Raw genomic sequence first — 6,000 nt, 5'->3', positions numbered from 1 at the left:
ACGTGCATATTCTATACACTTTATTTGCAGTTTTGGCACGTATTTCCATGCATAATTGTTAGCTTAAGGCTACTATTTCTCTCGAAACGGTTTACTTTGCAATTTCTATGATTTATTGTAGGAATGAGTGAAAATGGGCTAAATCAAGCCTAAATCGTCCTCCGGAGGCAACTTCAGGGAAGTTTGAAAGAAGGGAGTTCGTACTCACTCACCTCGGGATGCGTGCATGGAGCTTAGAGGCTGATTAGAAGAGGAAAGGAGGTTACTGCACAGCTCAGCTGGTCGACCGACCAGCATCACTAGTCGATCGACCATGGAACTTCAAATGATGCTCTCAGATTCACTCACCAGTCGATCGACCATGCCCCCTAGTCGATCGACCAAGCCGCGCAGCTGAGGATTATTTTTCGTGTTAGACTTTTAAAAGCCCAACTTGTAATTAACTTTTGGCATCGTTTATCAGTAGAACGCAGAATACTTTTAGGTGATGCTTGTCATTATTCAAGAACTCAGTTTTTAGATCTAGTAAGAAGGCAAGAAAGAGGGACGACGAATCCCGATTTCAATTACTTTGTTCATCATTTTAATTAGTAAGTTTTTATGCAGAATCTTTCTTCTTTAATTTCTTGTTATTTCAATTCTTGTTATTACCAATTTAATTTCAGCAATTCAGTTCTTATCTTTTGTCATTAATTCAATACAATCATGTCAAACTTGTTCTTTGCTATCAAATTTGCAATTGTTATAGTTTCAATTATGAATAGCTAATTTTATTGATTGCGAACGAGGTGAGCCATGGCATAAATTAGGGTTATTTTGTTAGTATGAATTCTTTCATATCGATCTTATTACCACTTGATAAACCCGTCTTGCTAGATTTAAAGATTAGTAGGTTAGGTTTTCTTTGGGTTTGGAATTTCCTTTGAGCGAAGGCTTCGAGAAATTCTTGGGAATTAGAAGACCGTAAGGTTATTGAGCATTGATCGAAGGACTTGCTCATGTTCCCCGAGACCGTTTTACAAGACCTCTATTACCTTTTTGACCCGACCTTAGCCATGGTGAACCGAAGTTCTTAATCTCTCTTTTATCTTATTTGCGAATTCTCTTATTTTGTCAATTAGTTTTAGAATCAAACAATTTCAAAACCACCCACTTAATTGTTACTTTTATAGACTAGAAATAGCAAATAGATTTGACCTTGTCTCTCTGTGGTTCGACCCTTACTATCACTAGCTATAGTTTTAGTTTGGAATTATAAATTTATTTTTGATACAAAACGACGGTATCAGTTATTATCCTCGTTCAATATTGCGCTTGAATCGCTCTCAGACGGCCCGTCTTTCAAATATGTCACTCCTCTTTTCTTGATGTTCACTAACTTGGGATCATTCAATTCCTCATCATAGCCACAACTCCGTCGAACCTTATCCACATTACCTACCACAACAAATCGTCTTAGGCTCGCACCACCGACAGCTTGGTCGACGCACCTCACAACCACCACAAATCTCATTTTTTTGAGAATTTTTGTTATTGAAATAATAGATCTATGAAAAAGGAGAATGAGTTTCAAAAAAACTAACCCACAGATGACATTATTGGAAGATTTCGAGCCAAATAGTTCATGTTTAAGCCGTAAAATCACTTTAATTTGACGATGGTACGTCACCTGACATGGTTCGGAGGAGAAAGAAAAAGGAGAAGAAAGGGGCGGCAATGATGGAGTTGAGGTGATCAACGGCGAGGTATATCGGAGCTCTGGCGATGTTAAGTTGGTGGCGGTGTGTGCAGGTTGGTGACGGAGGTTAGGGGTTGGGTTTGAAGGGAGAGGAGAGGTGAATCTTGAATAATGGTGTTTGTCAGTTTGTGTGAGAGATAAAAGAGATGAACATGAGCCGTTAATTTTTATAAGGGTTCTGAGTTAGTTCGCACAGTTCGTACCGAAGATAGGCAAGTTCAAATGAGTCCACCTAAAATGGTGAGTCCCTAAGTTCTAATCTAAGTCATTAGGTCTTCTAAGATTGATGGTTGAGATTTGAAACTTCTAAACAATTTCTGAATTGAAACTTTAATGTTTTATAAATGAAACTTTAATATTTGAATGTAACTTTAATTCTTTACGATTGTAACTTTAATTTTGTAAAGTCATTTTGTAAATAAAAATTAAAATTTATGTATTTTTAAATATAACTTTAATGTTTTACGAGTGAAAATTTAACGTTTAAAAGTGTAACTTTAATTTTTTTAGGCCATTTTCTAATATAAAAATTTGATTTTATGAAATTATGTAATTGTGACTAATATTAATTTAATTTAACTGATTTTTGACTGTAACTTTAATAGTATACGAGTATAACTTTAATGCTAAAAAGTGAAACTTTAATTGTTTTTAGGCCATTTTCAATAATTTTTTTTTGAATTTATGTAATAATGTAATTGTGACTAAAATTTATTTTATTTCACTTATTTATGTATGTAACTTAAAGTTTTACTATCGTAACTTTAATGCTTAAAAGTGTAACTTTAATTTTTTTTAAGCCATTTCTAATTTAAAAATTTGAATTTATGTAATAATGTAATTGTAACTAATATTTATTTAATTCATTGATTTATGAATGAAACTTTAATGTTAAACTAGTGAAATTTTAATGATATACGGTGAAACTTTAATTTTTTTTAACCCATTTATTTTTTTAAGCCATTTTAATATAAGAGTTTGTAATAATGTAATTATGACTAATTTTTGTTTAATTTTCACTGATTTATGAATGAAACTTTAATATTAAACGAATTAAATTTTAATGATATACGAGTGAAAGTTTAATTTTTTTTTTTGGGGCCATTTTTACTACGGAGTATAAGAGTTTGTAATAATGTAAAAATTTGTAATTTATTTAATTTAAGATTGCCACTGTAGTGGTCTAGGAGTGAACTTTAATGGTATAAGTTTGTAACTTTAATGCTTAGCGAGCCATCGATACCGATTACCACCATCACCGCCACTAACAACAACAACCAGTCCTTTGTCGCCCACCTAAACCACCACTACCTTCACCAAACACCCATCACGACCCGCGACAACCACCACCACGCACCCACTACATCTTAAAAAAAAACAAAACAAAACAAAAAAAGAGGCAGCAGCATAAAAAAAAAAAAAAAAAAAAAAAACCACCACCCCCCTTTTACTACCACCACGACAACTCCAACTAGACCGACACATGACACCCCAAAAACAGATCTAAAAAAAAGGAAATAAAAAACGTGGTGCGGCAGCCTGACCCGCCAACAACCACCACGACAACGTTAACCACCATCGAATCTGGAAAACAATGAGGCGGCGACCTGACCCACCATACCCCACGACATCACCACCACCAACCCCACACATGACCTACCAGCAACAGATCTGGAAAAAAAAAAGAGAAATAAGGAGGCGGCGGCCGAGGGCGGCAGAAGCGCGACAACAACGACAACAACAACTGCCCCTTTCTCTACCAACAACAACACCAATCAAATCTGGAAAAAAAAAAGAGAAAGGAGGAGGGAGAGAAGCGGCGTGGCAGGCATCGAGAAACACTAACACCCACCGCATCTCCAACCACCAACAACAACTTGTTCAGATCTGGAAAAAAAAAAGAAAAAAAAAAGAGAAGCGATATAGGCAGCGTGGCAGTGGCGGGTGGTGCCGAGGGAGGCAGAAGGGGAGAGGAGGATGGCGGCGCTGGTTGTGGCGTGGCAACGGAGGATGAAAAAAGGAGAGGAGAGGAGAAGAGGGTGTTAGAGAGAGAAGTTGGAGGTAGAGAGGGAGAGGGACTGAGTTAGTGAATGAATGAGTGAGGAAAATTAGGGTTTTGTGTGCTAAGATTTAATTTAGGCCCTTCATTTTGTTATAATCTTGACTATTCATTCTTTTAATCTAATGGCTAGGATTAGGAATCATGGACTCACCTAAGGGAGGTGGACTCATTTGATCCTAATTCTATATATATATATATATATATATATATATATATATATATATATATATATATAGAGAGAGAGAGAGAGAGAGAGAGAGATAGAGAGGAGGATCATGTAAGTCCTTGTTTTTTGGTTGAGTCCCTAAGTCCTCATATGGACCTTTAGATCTAATAGATGTGTGGCTAAGATTAGAACAAATTGAAGGGTGGAGATTAAATCATAATAAAAACCCTAACTCCCTCATTTGTAATTCATTCCACTGTCACAACAGACCTTCTCACTTCTCTCTCTTCCTCCCATCTTCTCTCTTCCTCCCATCTCACTCCGGCCAACCACATCGCCACCACCACTCCGACGCCTGCACGCCACCAATCCAGCGCCGCCAACCATGATGTCGCCTCCCTCATGCGCCGCCTCTTCTCCACCTATCCTGCGCCGCCCACCAAACTGCCGCACCCTTCCTTTTTTTTGTTTTTTTTTCAGATCTAAGTCATAAGTGTTTGGTGGTGTTGTTGGTTGTTGCGTTTTGGTGGCGGTGGATGTGGGAGATGTGGCTGGTGGTTCGTGGTCTGCCGCCTCCCTTTCCTCTTTTTTTTTCCCCTCAGATCTGATTCGGTTGGTGTTGTTGTTCGTTGTTGCGTTTTGGTGGCGGTGGATGTGGGAGATGTGGCTGGTGGTTCGGGTTGTGTCTGCCGCCTCCCTTTTTTTTATTTTATTTTTCAGATCTAAGATAATAAGTGGTTGAGCCTTTGTTTTTTTTTTTTTGGGGAGGGGGGGTTTCAGGCGATGGTGGTGGTGTGGTTGGCGATTTCAGTCGATGGGGAATATAAGAGAGGAGGAAGAACGGTGGTTGTTAATGGTGGTGGAGGCGTTTTTATTTTATTATTGTGGGGTAAAAATTACACTGACATGGACTACAGTTACACCCTTTAAAAAATAAAGTTACACTTGAAAGGACTAAAGTTACACATTTGAAGAACTAAAGTTATACTTGAAATGACAAAAATTATACTCGTAAAAGTATATAAATTCAAAGTTTTACATACAAACAAACATATGACTAAAGTTACATTTCCGACGGCTAAAGTTACGCTTCCAACGACTAAAATTACACTCGTAAAAGTATAAATTCAAAGTTTTACATACAAACCACCATATGACTAAAGTTACATTTTCAACGGCTAAAGTTACACCTCCAATGACTAAAATTACACTTATAAAAATATATAAATTCAAAGTTTTACACACAAACCACCATATTACTAAAGTTATAACTCCGACGACTAAAATTACACCCTCAACGACTAAAGTTACATTCGTAAGACATTAAAGTTACATAGACTTTTGTTAAAATTACATAAATTTTAATTTATAATTTCATATTTGTATATATAAGTTGTCCTTAAAAGGTAAGATACACTTATAAATCATTAAATGGCTAAAGTTACACTAATAAACCAGTAAAGTTACACTAAAAAATGATTGGCTAAGAATATGACTTATGAACTCAACCAAAATTAGGGACTCATCTGAGTTTGTGCTCACAAATTTGGACCATTGGATGGAGTGAGATCTGACGGATGATATTAATTTATTTGTTCATTCCTCCCTTTCATCTCTCTCTCCTCTCATCGTTCCTCCATGCTCACCAGAGGTTCGACGACAATCACCGTCGATGATGAAATCATATTACGACGACACAGAAACACAGACCACCAAAGCCGACATTGAAATCATCACGTTTGATACAAGTCGCGATTGAAAACCTCGTTGTGGTAAGTTCATCGGAAATTAATTAATTTCTGAATTAGTTTTGTTATTATTACTATTTTCATGACTAATTGTTTCTTTAGCTCGGAGTTTATGCGCCGCAATCATAATCGTCGCATTTAAGTTTTCATGCTAATTGATTGTTCTTCATCGTGATTTGTAATATTTTGATGATTTATTAGTTGTATTGATATGATGATGTTTGAAATTGCACTCCGTTTAGGTAAATTAAGGCGATTTTGGTAATTATTTGTTTACTTAAATCGG

The sequence above is a fragment of the Silene latifolia genome, chromosome Y (genome assembly GCF_048544455.1).
Source record: "Silene latifolia isolate original U9 population chromosome Y, ASM4854445v1, whole genome shotgun sequence".
NCBI lineage: Eukaryota > Viridiplantae > Streptophyta > Magnoliopsida > Caryophyllales > Caryophyllaceae > Silene > Silene latifolia.
Note: the sequence above shows the minus strand (reverse complement) of the source record.